This window comes from Leptodactylus fuscus, chromosome 10, assembly GCF_031893055.1.
Source record: "Leptodactylus fuscus isolate aLepFus1 chromosome 10, aLepFus1.hap2, whole genome shotgun sequence".
Lineage (NCBI taxonomy): Eukaryota > Metazoa > Chordata > Amphibia > Anura > Leptodactylidae > Leptodactylus > Leptodactylus fuscus.
The window spans coordinates 62,461,655-62,478,625 of record NC_134274.1 but is presented as its reverse complement, the minus strand read 5'-3'; positions in this window follow the sequence as shown (position 1 = coordinate 62,478,625).

Sequence of the window (16,971 nt, the reverse complement as noted above, 5' to 3'; positions counted from 1 at the left end):
CCCAGTCAGACCCTGGCACTATATGCCAAAAGCAAGAATTGAGGATGTATGTAGCCCCAATATATTCTTTGAATTCACAGTCTGACCCTGGCACTATATGGCAGAAGCAAAAATTGAGCGTGTATGTAGCCCCAATATATTCTTTAAATTACTAGTCAGTCCCTGGTACTATATGGCAGTAGCAAGAATTGAGCGTGTATGTAGCCCCAATCTATTTTTTCAATTCCCAGTAAGACCCTGGCAGTATATGGCAATATCAAGAATTGAGGGTGGCATGAAAGCCCCAATATATTTTTTCAATTCCCAGTCAGACCCTGGCACTATATCCCAATAGCAAGAGTTGAGCGTGTATGTAGCCCCAATATTTTCTTTGAATTCCAAGTCAGACCATGGCACTATATGGCAGTAGCAAGAATTGAGGGTGTATGTAGCCCCAATATATTCTTTGAATTCCCAGTCAGACCCTTGCACTATATGGCAGTAGCAAGAATTGAGGGTGTATGCAGCCCCAATATATTCTTTGAATTCCCAGTCAAACCCCGGCACTATATAGCAGTTGCAAGAATAGAGGGTGTATGTAGCCCCAATATATTCTTTGAATTCCCAGTCAGACCCTTGCACAATATGGCAGTAGCAAGAATTAAGGGTGTATGTAGCCCCAATATATTCTTTGAATTCCCAGTCAGACCCTGGCACTATATGCCAATATCAAGAATTGAGGGTCTATGTAGCCCCAACACATTCTTTGAATTCTTAGTCAGACCCTGGCACTATATGGTAGTGGCAAGAATAGAGGGTGTATGTAGCCCCAATATATTCTTTGAATTCCCAGTTAGACCCTGGCACTATATGGCAGTAGGAAGAATTGAGGGTGTATGTAGCCCCAGTATATTCTTTGAATTCCCAGTCAGACCATGGCACTATATGCCAATAGCAAGAATTGTGGGTGTATGTAGACCCAGTATATTCTTTTAATTCTCAGTCAAACCCCGGCACTATATGGCAGTAGCAAGAATTAAGGGTGTATGTAGCCCCAATATGTTTTTGAATTCCCAGTCAGACCCTGGCACTATATGGCAGTAGCAAGAATTGAGGGTGTATGTAGTCCCAATATATTCTTTGAATTCCCAGTCACACCCTGGCCGTATATGGCAATAGCAAGAATTGAGGGTGGCATGAAAGCACCAATATATTTTTTCAATTCCCAGTCAGACCCTGGCACTATATGGCAGTAGCAAGAATTGAGGGTGTATGTAGCCCCAATATATTCTTTGAATTCCCAGTCAGACCCCGGCACTATATGGAAGTAGCAAGAATTGAGGGTGTATGTAGCCCCAATATATTCTTTGAAATCCCAGTCAGACCCTGGTACTATATGGCAGTAGCAATAATTGAGGGTGTATGTAGCCCAAATATATTCCTTGAACTCCCAGTCAGACCCTGGCACTATATGGCAGTAGCAAGAATTGAGGGTGTACGTAGCCCCAATACATTCTTTGAATTCCCAGTCAGACCCTGGCACTATATGGCAGTAGCAAGAATTGAGGGTGTATGTAGCCCCAATAATAGCAAGAATTGAGGGTGTATGTTGCCCCAATATATTCTTTGAATTTCCAGTCAGACCCTGGCACTATATGGCAGTATCAAGAATTGAGGGTGTATGTAGCCCCAATATATTCTTTAAATTCCCAGTCAGACCCTGGCACTATGTGGCAGTAGCAAGAATTGGGGGTGTATGTAGCCCCAATATATTCTTTAAATTCCCAGTCAGACCCTGGATCTATATATCAGTAGCAAGAATTGAGGGTGTATGTAGCCCCAATATATTCTTTGAATTCCCAGTCAGACCCTGGCACTATATGGCAGTAGCAAGAATTGAGGGTGTATGTAGCCCCAATAATAGCAAGAATTGAGGGTGTATGTAGCCCCAATATATTCTTTGAATTCCCAGTCAGACCATGGCACTATATGGCAGTAGCAAGAATTGAGGATGTACGTAGCCCCAATATATTCTTTGAATTCAAAGTCAAACCCTTGCACTATATGCCAATAGCAAGAATTGAGGTTGTATGTAGCCCCAATACATTCTTTGAATTTCCAGTCAGACCCTGGCACTATATGGCAGTTGCAAGAATTGAGGGTGTATGTAGCCCCAATATATTCTTTAAATTCCCAGTCAGACCCTGGCACTATATGGCAGTAGCAAGAATTGGGGGTGTATGTAGCCCCAATATATTCTTTAAATTCCCAGTCAGACCCTGGCTCTATATATCAGTAGCAAGAATTGAGGGTGTATGTAGTCCCAATATATTCTTTGAATTCCCAATCAGACCCTGGCAATATATGCCAATATCAAGAATTGAGGGTGTATGTAGCCCCAATATATTCTTTGAATTCCCAGTCAGACCCTGGCCGTATATGGCAATAGCAATAATTGAGGGTGGCATGAAACCACCAATATATTTTTTAAATTCCCAGTCAGAACCTGGCACTATATGGCAGTAGCAAGAATTGAGGGTGTATGTAGCCCTAATATATTCTTTGAATTCCCAGTCAGATCCTGGCACTATATGGAAGTAGCAAGAATAGAGAGTGTATGTAGCCCTAATATATTCTTTGAATTCCCAGTCAGACCCTGGTACTATATGGCAGTAGCAAGAATTAAGGGTGTATGTAGCCCCAATACATTTTTGAATTCCCAGTCAGACCCTGGCACTATATGGCAGTAGCAAGAATTGAGGGAGTATGTAGCCCCAATATTTTCTTTGAATTCCCAGTCAGACCCTGGCACTATATGGAAGTAGCAAGAATTGAGGGTGTATGTAGCCCCAATATATTCTTTGAATTCTCAGTCAGGCCCAGGCACTATATGGCAGTAGCAAGAATTAAGGGTGTATGTAGCCCCAATACATTTTTGAATTCCCAGTCAGACCCTGGCACTATATGGCAATAGCAAAAATTGAGGGTGGCATGAAAGCCCCAATCTATTTTTTCAATTCCCAGTCAGACCCTGGCACTATATGGCAATAGCAAGAATTGAGGGTGTATGTAGCCCCAATACATTCTTTGAATTCCAAGTCAAACCCTGGCACTATATGGCAGTAGCAAGAATTGAGGGTGTATGTAGCCCCAATATATTCTTTGAATTCCCAGTCAGACCCTGGCAGTATATGGCAGTAGCAAGAATTGAGGGTGGCATGGAAGACCCAATATATTTTTTCATTTCCCAGTCAGACCCTGGCACTATATGGCAGTAGTAAGAATTGAGGGTGTACGTAGCCCCAATATATTCTTTGAATTCCCAGTCAGACCCTGGCACTAAATGGCAGTAGCAAGAATTGAGCGTGTATGTAGCCCCAATATATTCTTTGAATTCCCAGTCAGACCCTGGCACTATATGGCAGTAGCAAGAATTGAGGGTGTATGTAGCCCAAATATATTCCTTGAACTCCCAGTCAGACCCTGGCACTATATGGCAATAGCAAGAATTGAGGGTGTACGTAGCCCCAATATATTCTTTGAATTCCCAGTCAGACCCTGGCACTATATGGCAGTAGCAAGAATTGAGGGTGTATGTAGCCCCAATAATAGCAAGAATTGAGGGTGTATGTAGCCCCAATATATTCTTTGAATTCCCAGTCAGACCATGGCACTATATGGCAGTAGCAAGAATTGAGGGTGTACGTAGCCCCAATAAATTCTTTGAATTCCCAGTCAGACCCTGGCACCATATGCCAAAAGGAAGAATTGAGGGTGTATATAGCCCCAATATATTCTTTGAATTCCCAGTCAGACCCTGGCACTATATGGCAGTTGCAAGAATTGAGGGTGTATGTAGCCCCAATATATTCTTTGAATTCACAGTCAGACCCTGGCACTATATGCCAATCTCAAGAATTGAGGGTGTATGTAGCCCCAATATATTCTTTGAATTCCCAGTCAGATCCTGGCACTATATGGAAATAGAAAGAATTGAGGGTGTATGTAGCCCCAATATATTCTTTGAATTCCCAGTCAGACCCTGGTACTATATGGCAGTAGCAAGAATTGAGGGTGTATGTAGCCCCAAAATATTTTTTGAATTCCCAGTCAGACCCTGGCACTATATGGCAGTAGCAAGAATTGAGGGTGTATGTAGCCCCAATATCTTCTTTGAATTCCCAGTCAGACCCTGGCACTATATGGCAGTAGCAAGAATTGAGGGTGTATGTAGCCCTAATATATTCTTTGAATTCCTAGTCAGATCCTGGCACTATATGGAAGTAGCAAGAATTGAGGGTGTATGTAGCCCCAATATATTCTTTGAATTCCCAGTCAGACCCTGGTACTATATGGCAGTAGCAAGAATTGAGGGTGTATGTAGCCCCAAAATATTTTTTGAATTCCCAGTCAGACCCTGACACTATATGGCAGTAGCAAGAATTGAGGGTGTATGTAGCCCCAATATCTTCTTTGAATTCCCAGTCAGACCCTGGAACTATATGGCAGTAGCAAGAATTGAGGGTGTATGTAGCCCCAATATATTCTTTGAATTCTCAGTCAGGCCCAGGCACTATATGGCAGTAGCAAGAATTAAGGGTGTATATAGCCCCAATATATTCTTTGAATTCCCAGTCAGACCCTGGCACTATATGGCAATAGCAAAAATTGAGGGTGGCATGAAAGCCCCAATCTATTTTTTCAATTCCCAGTCAGACCCTTGCATTATATGGCAGTAGAATGAAATGAGGGTGTATGTAGCCCCAATATATTCTTTGAATTCCCAGTCAGACCCTGGCACTATATGCCAAAAGCAAGAATTGTGGGTGTATGTAGACCCAGTATATTCTTTGAATTCCCAGTCAGACCCTGGCACTATATGGCAATAGCAAGAATTGAGGGTTGCATGAAATCCCCAATATATTTCTTCAATTCCCAGTCACGCCCTGGCCGTATATGGCAATAGCAAGAATTGAGGGTTTATGTAGCCCCAATATATTCTTTGAATTCCCTGTCAGACCATGGCACTATATGGCAGTAGCAAGAATTGAGGGTGTACGTAGCCACAATATATTCTTTGAATTCCCAGTCAGATCCTGGCACTATATGCCAAAAGCAACAATTGAGGGTGTATGTAGCCCCAATATATTCTTTGAATTCCCAGTCAGACCCTTGCACTATATGCCAATAGCAAGAATTGAGGGTGTATGTAGCCCCAATACATTCTTTGAATTTACAGTCAGACCCTGGCACTATATGGCAGTTGCAAGAATTGAGGGTGTATGTAGCCCCAATATATTCTTTGAATTCACAGTCAGACCCTGGCACTATATGGCAGTAGCAAGAATTGAGGGTGTATGTAGTCCCAATATATTCTTTGAATTCCCAGTCAGACCCTTGCACTATATGCCAATAGCAAGAATTGAGGGTGTATGTAGCCCCAATATATTCTTTGAATTTACAGTCAGACCCTGGCACTATATGGCAGTAGAAAGAATTGAGGGTGTATGTACCCCAGTATATTCTTTGAATTCCCAGTCAGACCCTGGCACTATATGGCAGTAGCAAGAATTGAGGGTGTATGTAGCCCCAATACATTCTTTGAATTTCCAGTCAGACCCTGGCACTATATGGCAGTAGCAAGAATTGAGGGTGTACGTAGCCCCAATATATTCTTTGAATTCCCAGTCAGACCCTGGCACTATATGGCAGTAGCAAGAATTGAGGGTGTATGTACCCCAATATATTCTTTGAATTCCCAGTCAGACCCTTGCACTATATGCCAATAGCAAGAATTGAGGGTGTATGTAGCCCCAATATATTCTTTGAATTCACAGTCAGACCCTGGCACTATATGGCAGTAGAAAGAATTGAGGGTGTATGTACCCCAATATATTCTTTGAATTCCCAGTCAGACCCTGGCACTATATGGCAGTAGCAAGAATTGAGGGTGTATGTAGCCCCAATACATTCTTTGAATTCCCAGTCAGACCCTTGCACTATATGCCAATAGCAAGAATTGAGGGTGTATGTAGCCCCAATACATTCTTTGAATTTACAGTCAGACCCTGGCACTATATGGCAGTTGCAAGAATTGAGGGTGTATGTAGCCCCAATACATTCTTTGAATTCCCAGTCAGACCCTTGCACTATATGCCAATAGCAAGAATTGAGGGTGTATGTAGCCCCAATACATTCTTTGAATTTACAGTCAGACCCTGGCACTATATGGCAGTAGAAAGAATTGAGGGTGTATGTACCCCAATATATTCTTTGAATTCCCAGTCAGACCCTGGCACTATATGGCAGTAGCAAGAATTGAGGGTGTATGTAGCCCCAATACATTCTTTGAATTCCCAGTCAGACCCTGGCACTATATGGCAGTAGCAAGAATTGAGGGTGTACGTAGCCCCAATATATTCTTTGAATTCCCAGTCAGACCCTGGCACTATATGGCAGTAGCAAGAATTGAGGGTGTATGTACCCCAATATATTCTTTGAATTCCCAGTCAGACCGTGGCATTATATGGCAATAGCAAGAATTTAAGGTTGGCATGAAAGCCCCAATATATTTTTTCAATTCCCAGTCAGACCCTGGCACTATATGGCAGTAGCAAGAATTGAGGGTGTACGTAGCCCCAATATATTCTTTGAATTCCCAGTCAGACCCTGGCACTATATGCCAATAGCAAGAATTGTGGGTGTATGTAGACCCAGTATATTCTTTGAATTCTCAGTCAGACCCCGGCACTATATGGCAGTAGCAAGAATTAAGGGTGTATGTAGCCCCAATATATTTTTTCAATTCCCAGTCAGACCCTTGCACTATATGGCAGTAGCAAGAATTGAGGGTGTATGTAGCCCCAATATAATCTATGAATTCCCAGTCAGATCCTGGCCGTATATGGCAACAGCAAGAATTGAGGGTGGTATGAAAGCCCCAATATATTTTTTCAATTCCCAGTCAAACCCTGGCACTATATGGCAGTAGCAAGAATTGAGGGTGTATGTACCCCTAATATATTTATTGAATTCCCAGTCAGACCCTTACAGTATATGGCCATATCAAGAATTGAGGGTGGTATGAAAGCCCCAATATATTTTTTCAATTCCCAGTCAGACCCTGGCACTATATGGCAGTAGAAAGAATTGAGGGTGTATGTCCCCCAATATATTCTTTGAATTCCCCGTCAGACCCTGGCACTATATGGCAGTAGCAAGAATTGAGGGTGTATGTACCCCAATATATTCTTTAAATTCCTAGTCAGACCCTGGTACTATATGGCAGTAGCAAGAATTGAGCATGTATGTAGCCCCAATCTATTTTTTCAATTCCCAGTAAGACCCTGGCAGTATATGGCAATATCAAGAATTGAGGGTGGCATGAAAGCCCCAATATATTTTTTCAATTCCCAGACAGACCCTGGCACTATATCCCAATAGCAAGAATTGAGCGTGTATGTAGCCCCAATATATTCTTTGAATTCCCAGTCAGACCATGGCACTATATGACAGTAGCAAGAATTGAGGGTGTATGCAGCCCCAATATATTCTGTGAATTCCCAGCCAAACCCCGGCACTATATAGCAGTTGCAAGAATTGAGGGTTTATGTAGCCTCAATATATTTTTTGAATTCCCAGTCAGACCCTAGCACTATATGGCAGTAGCAAGAATAGAGGGTGTATGTAGCCCCAATATATTCTTTGAATTCCCAGTCAGACCATTGCACAATATGGCAGTAGCAAGAATTAAGGGTGTATGTAGCCCCAATATATTCTTTGAATTCCCAGTCAGACCCTGGCACTATATGGCAGTAGCAAGAATTGAGGGTGTATGTAGCCAATATATTATTTGAATTCCCAGTCAGACCCTGGCAGTATATGGCATTAGCAAGAATTGAGGGTGGCATGAAAGCCCCAATATTTTTTCAATTCCCAGTCAAACCCTGGCACTATATGCCAATATCAAGAATTGAGGGTATATGTAGCCCCAACATATTCTTTGAATTCTTAGTCAGACCCTGGCACTATATGGTAGTAGCAAGAATTGAGGGTGTACGTAGCCCCAATATATTCTTTGAATTCCCAGTCAGACCCTTGCACAATATGGCAGTAGGAAGAATTGAGGGTGTATGTAGCCGCAACATATTCTTTGAATTCCCAGTTAGACCCTGGCACTATATGGAAGTAGCAAGAATTGAGGGTGTATGTAGTCCCAATATATTCTTTAAATTCCCAGTCAGACCCTGGCACTATATGGCAGTAGGAAGAATTGAGGGTGTATGTAGCCCGAGTATATTCTTTGAATTCCCAGTCAGACCCTGGCACTATATGCGAATAGCAAGAATCGAGGGTGTATGTAGCCCCAATATATTCTTTGAATTCCCAGTCAGACCATGGCACTATATGGCAGTAGCAAGAATTGAGGGTGTATGTAGCCCCAATATATTATTTGAATTCCCAGTCAGACTCTGGAACTATATGGCAGTAGCAAGAATTGAGGGTGTATGTAGTCCAAATATCTTCTTTGAATTCCCAGTCAGACCCTGGCACTATATGGCAATAGCAAAAATTGAGGGTGGCATGAAAGCCCCAATCTATTTTTTCAATTCCTAGTCAGACCCTTGCACTATATCGCAGTAGAATGAAATGAGGGTGTATGTAGCCCCAAAATATTCTTTCAATTCCCAGTCAGACCCTGGCACTATATGCCAATAGCAAGAATTGTGGGTGTATGTAGACCCAGTATATTCTTTTAATTCTCAGTCAGACCCCGGCACTATATGGCAGTAGCAAGAATTGAGGGTGTATGTAGCCCCAATACATTCTTTGAATTCCCAGTCACACCCTGGCCGTATATGGCAGTAGCAAGAATTGAGGGTTTATGTAGCCCCAATATATTCTTTGAATTCCCAGTCAGACCCTTGCACTATATGCCAATAGCAAGAATTGAGGGTGTATGTAGCCCCAATACATTCTTTGATTTCCCAGTCAGACCCTTGCACTATATGCCAATAGCAAGAATTGAGGGTGTATGTAGCCCCAATACATTCTTTGAATTTACAGTCAGACCCTGGCACTATATCGCAGATGCAAGAATTGAGGGTGTATGTAGCCCCAATATATTCTTTGAATTCACAGTCAGACCCTGGTACTATATGGCAGTAGCAAGAATTGAGGGTGTATGTAGCCCCAATATATTCTTTAAATTCCCAGTCAGACCCTTGCACTATATGCCAATAGCAAGAATTGAGGGTGTATGTAGCCCCAATACATTCTTTTAATTTACAGTCAGACCCTGGCACTATATGGCAGTAGCAAGAATTCAGGGTGTATGTAGCCCCAATATATTCTTTGAATTCACAGTCAGACCCTGGCACTATATGGCAGTTGCACGAATTGAGGTTGTATGTAGTCCCAATATATTCTTTGAATTCCCAGTCAGACCCTGGCACTATGATAGTAGCAAGAATTGAGGGTGTATGTAGCCCCAATACATTCTTTAAATTCCTAGTCAGACCCTGGCACTATATGGCAGTAGCAAGAATTGAGGGTGTATGTAGCCACAATACATTCTTTGAATTCCTAGTCAGACCCTGGCACAATATGGCAGTAGCAAGAATTGAGGGTGCATGTAGCCCAAATATATTCTTTGAATTCCCATTCAGACCCTGGTACTATATGGCAGTAGCAAGAATTGAGGGTGCATGTAGCCCCAATATATTCTTTGAATTTCCAGTCAGACCCTGGCACTATATGGCAGTAGCAAGAATTGAGGGTGTATGTAGCCCCAATATATTTTTGAATTCCCAGTCAGACCCTGGCACTATATGGCAATAGCAAAAATTGAGGGTGGCATGAAAGGCCCAATCTATTTTTTCAATTCCCAGTCAGACCCTGGCAATATATGGCAGTAGCAAAAATTGAGGGTGTATGTAGCCCCAATATATTCTTTGAATTCCCAGTCAGACCCCGGTACTATATCCCAATAGCAAGAATTGAGGGTGTATGTAGCCCCAATATATTCTTTGAATTCCCAGTCAGACCATGGTACTATATGGCAATAGCAAGAATTGAGGGTTGCATGAAATCCCCAATATATTCTTTGAATTCCCAGTCAGACCCTGGCACTATATGGCAGTAGCAAGAATTGAGGGTGTATGTAGCCCCAATATATTCTTTGAATTCCCATTCAGACCCTGGCACTATATCCCAATAGCAAGAATTGAGGGTGTATGTAGCCCCAATATATTCTTTGAATTCCCAGTCAGACCCTGGCACTATATGGCAATAGCAAGAATTGAGGGTTGAATGAAATCCCCAATATATTTCTTCAATTCCCAGTCAGACCCTGGCACTATATGACAGTAGCAAGAATTGAGCGTGTATGTAGCCCCAATATATTCTTTGAATTCCCAGTCAGACCCTGGCACTATATGGCATTAGCAAGAATCGAGGGTGTATGTAGCCCCAATATATTTTTTCAATTCCCAGTCAGACCCTTGCACTATATGGCAGTAGCAAGAATTGAGGGTGTATGTAGTCCCAATATATTTTTTGAATTCCCAGTCAGACCATGGCACTATATGCCAATATCAAGAATTGAGGGTGTATGTAGCCCCCATTTATTCTTTGAATTCCCAGTCACACCCTGGCCGTATATGGCAACAGCAAGAATTGAGGGTGGCATGAAAGCACCAATATATTTTTTCAATTCCCAGTCAGACCCTGGCACTATATGGCAGTAGCAAGAATTAAGGGTGTATGTAGCCCCAATATATTTTTGAATTCCCAGTCAGACCCTGGCACTACATGGCAATATCAAGAATTGAGGGTGGTATGAAAGCCCCAATATATTTTTTCAATTCCCAGTCAGACCCTGGCACTATATGGCAGTAGCAAAAATTGAGGGTGTATGTAGCCCCAATATATTCTTTGAATTCCCAGTCAGACCCTGGTACTATATGCCAATAGCAAGAATTGAGGGTGTATGTAGCCCCAATATATTCTTTGAATTCCCAGTCAGACCATGGCACTATATGGCAGTACCAAGAATTGAGGGTGTATGTAGCCCCAATATATTCTTTGAATTCCCAGTCAGACCCTGGCACTATATGGCAGTTGCAAAAATTGAGGGCGTATGTAGCCCCAATATATTCTTTGAATTCCCAGTCAAACCCTGGCACTATATGGCATTTGCAAGAATTGAGGGTGTATGTAGCCCCAGTATATTCTTTGAATTCCCAGTCAGACCATGGCACTATATGGCAATATCAAGAGTTGAGGGTTGCATGAAAGCACCAATATATTTTTTCAATTCCCAGTCAGACCCTGGCACTATATGGCAGTAGCAAGAATTGAGGGTGTATGTAGCCCCAATATATTCTTTGAATTCCCAGTCAAACCCTGGTACTATATGGCAGTTGCAAGAATTGAGGGTGTATGTAGCCCCAGTATATTCTTTGAATTCCCAGTCAGACCCTGGCACTATATGGCAATTTCAAGAATTGAGGGTGGCATGAAAGCCCCAATATATTTTTTCAATTCCCAGTCAGACCCTGGCACTATATGGCAGTAGCATGAATTGAGGGTGTACGTAGCCCCAAAATATTTTTGAATTCCCAGTCAGACCCTGGCAGTATATGGCAGTAGCAAGAATTAAGGGTGTATGTAGCCCCAAAATATTTTTGAATTCCCAGTCAGACCCTGGCACTATATGGCAGTAGCAAGAATTAAGGGTGTATGTAGCCCCAAAATATTTTTTGAATTCCCAGTCAGACCCTGGCAGTATATGGCAATTGCAAGAATTGAGGGTGGCATGAAAGCCCCAATATATTTTTTCAATTCCCAGTCAGACCCTGGCACTATATGGTAGTAGCAATAATTGAGGGTTTATGTAGCCCCAATATATTCTTTGAATTCCCAGTCAGACCCTTGCACAATATGGCAGTAGCAAGAATTGAGGGTGTATTTCGTCCAAATATATTCTTTGAATTCCCAATCAGACCCTGGCACTATATGGCAGTAGCAAGAATTGAGGGTGTATGTAGCCCCAATACATTATTTGAATTCCAAGTCAGACCCTTGCACCATATGGCAGTAGCAAGAATTTAGGGTGTATGTAGCCCCAATATATTCTTTGGATTCCCAGTCAGACCCTGGCACTATATGGCAGTAGCAAGAATTAAGGGCGTATGTAGCCCCAATATATTCTTTGAATTCCCAGTCAGACCCTGGCACTATATGCCAATAGGAAGAATTGAGGGTGGCATGAAAGCCCCAATATATTCTTTGAATTCCCAGTCAGACCCTGGCACTATATGGTAGTAGCAAGAATTGAGCGTGTATGTAGCCCCAATATATTCTTTGAATTCCCAGTCAGACCCTGGCACTATATGCCAATAGGAAGAATTGAGGGTGTATGTAGTCCCAAAATATTCTTTGAATTCCCAGTCAGACCCTTGCACTATATGGCAGTAGCAAGAATTGAGGGTGTATGTCGTCCCAATATATTCTTTGAATTCGCAGTCAGACCCTGGCACTATATGGCAGTAGCAAGTATTCAGGGTGTATGTAGCCCCAATACATTCTTTGAATTCCCAGTCAGACCCATGCACTATATGGCAGTAGAAGGAATTGAGGATGTATGTAGCCCCAATATATTTTTGAATTCCCAGTCAGACCCTGGCACTATATGGCAGTTGCAAGAATTGAGGGTGTACGTAGCCCCAATATATTCTTTGAATTCCTAGTCAGACCCTAGCAGTATATGGCAATAGCAAGAATTTAAGTTTGGCATGAAAGCCCCAATATATCTTTTCAATTCCCAGTCAAACCCTGGCACTATATGGTAGTAGCAAGAATTGAGGGTGTATGTAGTCCCAATATATTCTTTAAATTCCCAGTCAGACCCTGGCACAATATGGCAGTAGCAAGAATTGAGGGTGTATATAGCCCCAATATATTTTTTTAATTCCCAGTCAGACCCTGGCACTATATGGCAGTAGCAAGAATTGAGGATGTATGTAGCCCCACTATATTCTTTAAATTCCCAGTCAGACCCTGGCACTATATGGCAGTAGCAAGATTTGAGGGTGTATGTAGTCCCAATATATTCTCTGAATTCCCAGTCAGACCCTGGCAGTATATGGCAATATCAAGAATTGAGGGTGGCATGAAAGCCCCAATATATTTTTTCAATTCCCAGTCAGACCCTGGCACTATATGGCAGTACCAAGAATTGAGGGTGTATGTAGCCCCAATATATTCTTTGAATTCCCAGTCAGACCCTGGCACTATATGGCAGTTGCAAGAATTGAGGGCGTATGTAGCCCCAATATATTCTTTGAATTCCCAGTCAAACCCTGGCACTATATGGCAGTTGCAAGAATTGAGGGTGTATGTAGCCCCAGTATATTCTTTGAATTCCCAGTCAGACCATGGCACTATATGGCAATATCAAGAGTTGAGGGTTGCATGAAAGCACCAATATATTTTTTCAATTCCCAGTCAGACCCTGGCACTATATGGCAGTAGCATGAATTGAGGGTGTACGTAGCCCCAAAATATTTTTGAATTCCCAGTCAGACCCTGGCAGTATATGGCAGTAGCAAGAATTAAGGGTGTATGTAGCCCCAAAATATTTTTGAATTCCCAGTCAGACCCTGGCACTATATGGCAGTAGCAAGAATTAAGGGTGTATGTAGCCCCAAAATATTTTTGAATTCCCAGTCAGACCCTGGCAGTATATGGCAATAGCAAGAATTGAGGGTGGCATGAAAGCCCCAATATATTTTTTCAATTCCCAGTCAGACCCTGGCACTATATCCCAATAGCAAGAATTGAGGGTGTATGTAGCCCCAATATATTCTTTGAATTCCCAGTCAGACCCTGGCACTATATCCCAATAGCAAGAATTGAGGGTGTATGTAGCCCCAATATATTCTTTGAATTCCCAGTCAGACCCTGGCACTATATCCCAATAGCAAGAATTGAGGGTGTATGTAGCCCCAATATATTTTTTCAATTCCCAGTCAGACCCTGGCACTATGTGGCAGTAGAAAGAATTGAGGGTGTATGTAGCCCCAATATATTCTTTGAATTCCCAGTCAGACCCTTGCACTATATGCCAACAGCAAGAATTGAGGGTGTATGTAGCCCCAATATATTCTTCGAATTCCCAGTCAGACCCTGGCAGTATATGGCAATAGCAAGAATTGAGGGTGTATGTAGCCCCAATATATTCTTTGAATTCCCAGTCAGACCCTGGCACTATATGCCAATAGCAAGAATTGAGAGTGGCATGAAAGCCCCAATATATTTTTGAATTCCCAGTCAGACCCTGGCAGTATATGGCAATAGCAAGAATTGAGGGTGGTATGAAAGCCTCAATATATTATTTTCAATTACCAGTTAGAACCTGGCACTATATGGAAGTAGCAAGATTTGAGTGTGGTATTAAGGCCCCAATATCTTTTTTGAATTTCCAGTCAGAACCTGGCACTATATGCCAATAGCAAGAATTGAGGGTGGTATGAAAGCCCTAATATATTTTTTGCATTTCCATTTAGACCCTGGCACTATATGCCAATTGCAAGAATTGAGGGTGGTATGAAAGCCTCAATATATTTTTTCAATTACCAGTCAGACCCTGGCACTATATGCCAATAGCAAGAATTGAGGGTGGTATGAAGCCCCATATCTTTTTTGAATTCCCAGTCAGAACCTGGCACTATATGCCAATAGCTAGATTTGAGGGTGGTATGAAGGCCCCAGTATCTTTTTTGAATTACCAGTCAGAACCTGGCACTATAGCAGCAAATGGAGGGTGTATGTAGCCCCAATTTTATTGTTAGGGGAATTATACACCGTGTATTCAAGTTAGTTTCAGGGGTGGGGGTGGGGGTGCACACTGTTAGAACGTGGATTGGGGGTATATAGGGTATATGGGAATACACTTCCAGTGTATTCCATTCAGGATCCTCCACACTGAGGAAAGCTGGGTTGTGCAGATTGAGCCTGTCAATGCCACGTTACGGTGATGGACACTGACAAGACACTGGAATGTAGCTCTTAAAAGAGCTCTTGGTTTTCTTCTTCTCCTTCCTATCCTATCTTATCCCTGCCTACCAGAATCTAATTCCTAACTCTATGGCCGCAGACCTCCATCTGTGACCAAGTGTAAGCTCAGAATGACGCGAAGCTGGGCGGCGCTGTTCTTATTAATCAGAGGTCACATGTTTTCGGCAGCCAATGGGTTTTTAGTATTTTTTTCAATGTCCCTGTTGTCGTAGTCCCTGTCCCACCTTCCCTGTGCTGTTATTGGAGCCAAAAAAGCGCCAGGGAAGGTGGGAGGGGAATCGAGTTTTCGCGCACTTTACCACGCGGTGCTCGATTCGATTCAAACATGGCGAACAGCGTGATATCCGATCGAACATGTGTTTGATAGAACACTGTTCACTCATCTCTACTCTTGAGTGTAGCTCGGGCTGAGAAGGACGCAGCCATGGCAAAGTTGACAGTTAAGCATATCTAGTGACAGCCCATCATAGGCTAGCTGGGTGAGCTGGCAACTTGTATAATGCGGGAGTTTAATTTTTACTTTGGAAATTGCCTAATCTGCCTTCTATTCTCCACTGGATCCGTAAGGTGGAGGAAATTTAGGGCATGGAGGAACTTTACCGCATCTCTTCAAGTTGCGCGTGAGTCTTTCATGGATGCCTGGACTCCATGGATTCTATTCTAAGGCACTCAGACATACCATCGATGGGGACTGGGGCTGCCTGCTTGCTTTCACATTGCTTCCATCCCCCACCTCCTTTTCTCTCTCTTCCCCTTTTTTTTCTCCTTTCCCTCTTCTTGGCATTGCCATTGTTATTTGGCTGTTATTGGGATTTGCTCTACCTATTTTGTTTTAGGCCTCCTCTATCCCTCCCTGTTACCTCCAGTGTTTAGAGGCCTGTGTTGGCCTGACTGTTTTTGTATTGTCTGTTCATTTTATTTATATACTATAAATAAAGAATTTATCAAAAATGTAAAAAAAGAGTGAGCCAATACACAAAATATTACATAACTGAAAATCTAGACCTCAAAAGAGCAGTACATGCAAGACGACTCAGGAATCTCACAGAACTGGAAAACTGTTCCAAGGAAGAATGGATGAAAATCTCTCAAACAAGAACTGAAAGACTCTTGGCTGGGTACAAAAAGTTTTTACAAGCTGTGATACTTGCCAAAGGGGGTTCTACTAGGTACTAACCATCAGGCTATTTTCATTTTTTTGTTATTTTGAAAATGTAAAATATAATTTTTTTCCCAAAAAAATACATAGGCAATGTGTCATTTTTAATGTTATGCCTTCTAAAGATAATTTCATCTTCAACTTGCTTAAATCAGCAATGTTTTGACAATGCATTTCTTCTTAATTTAGGCCATAGTCACAACATTTTGTGCTGTATGTTGGACTTAGCATTAGTGTTTGTAAGATAAAACCATGCATTGATCCAAAAATACAGAATAGGTACAAGTTGTTCCCTTATACTTTTTCTCTATATTTTATGTTCCTTGTTTTGGCTTACAAACTATAATGCACATTATATATACATGAAAGTGGTCTGGCTGCTTTATGCCTTGTGTTTTTGTTTCACACATTTGCAAATAGTAAATTTAGCATTCTGTACAAATTTATATGACTTTAGTCGCACAATAGTATAAGAACAGGCATATTGTAATGAAATGGATATATATTTTCTAGCCAGTAAATAAATAAAAATTATCTATGTCCTCTAAAATGTTATTTGCTTCATGACTTATCAGCAGCTGAAAATTTTCAGTGAAAAAAAATTTATGATAAGTTTCCAATTAGTTAAGATAATCAGCTCAAAACTGGATCATATCATATCTCCTTCACCAAGGTGATGGACAAATTCCAATCAGATTTAGTTTCACTGAATGTCAAGGGAAGGGGATATTCATAGAGGTATATATAAGTGC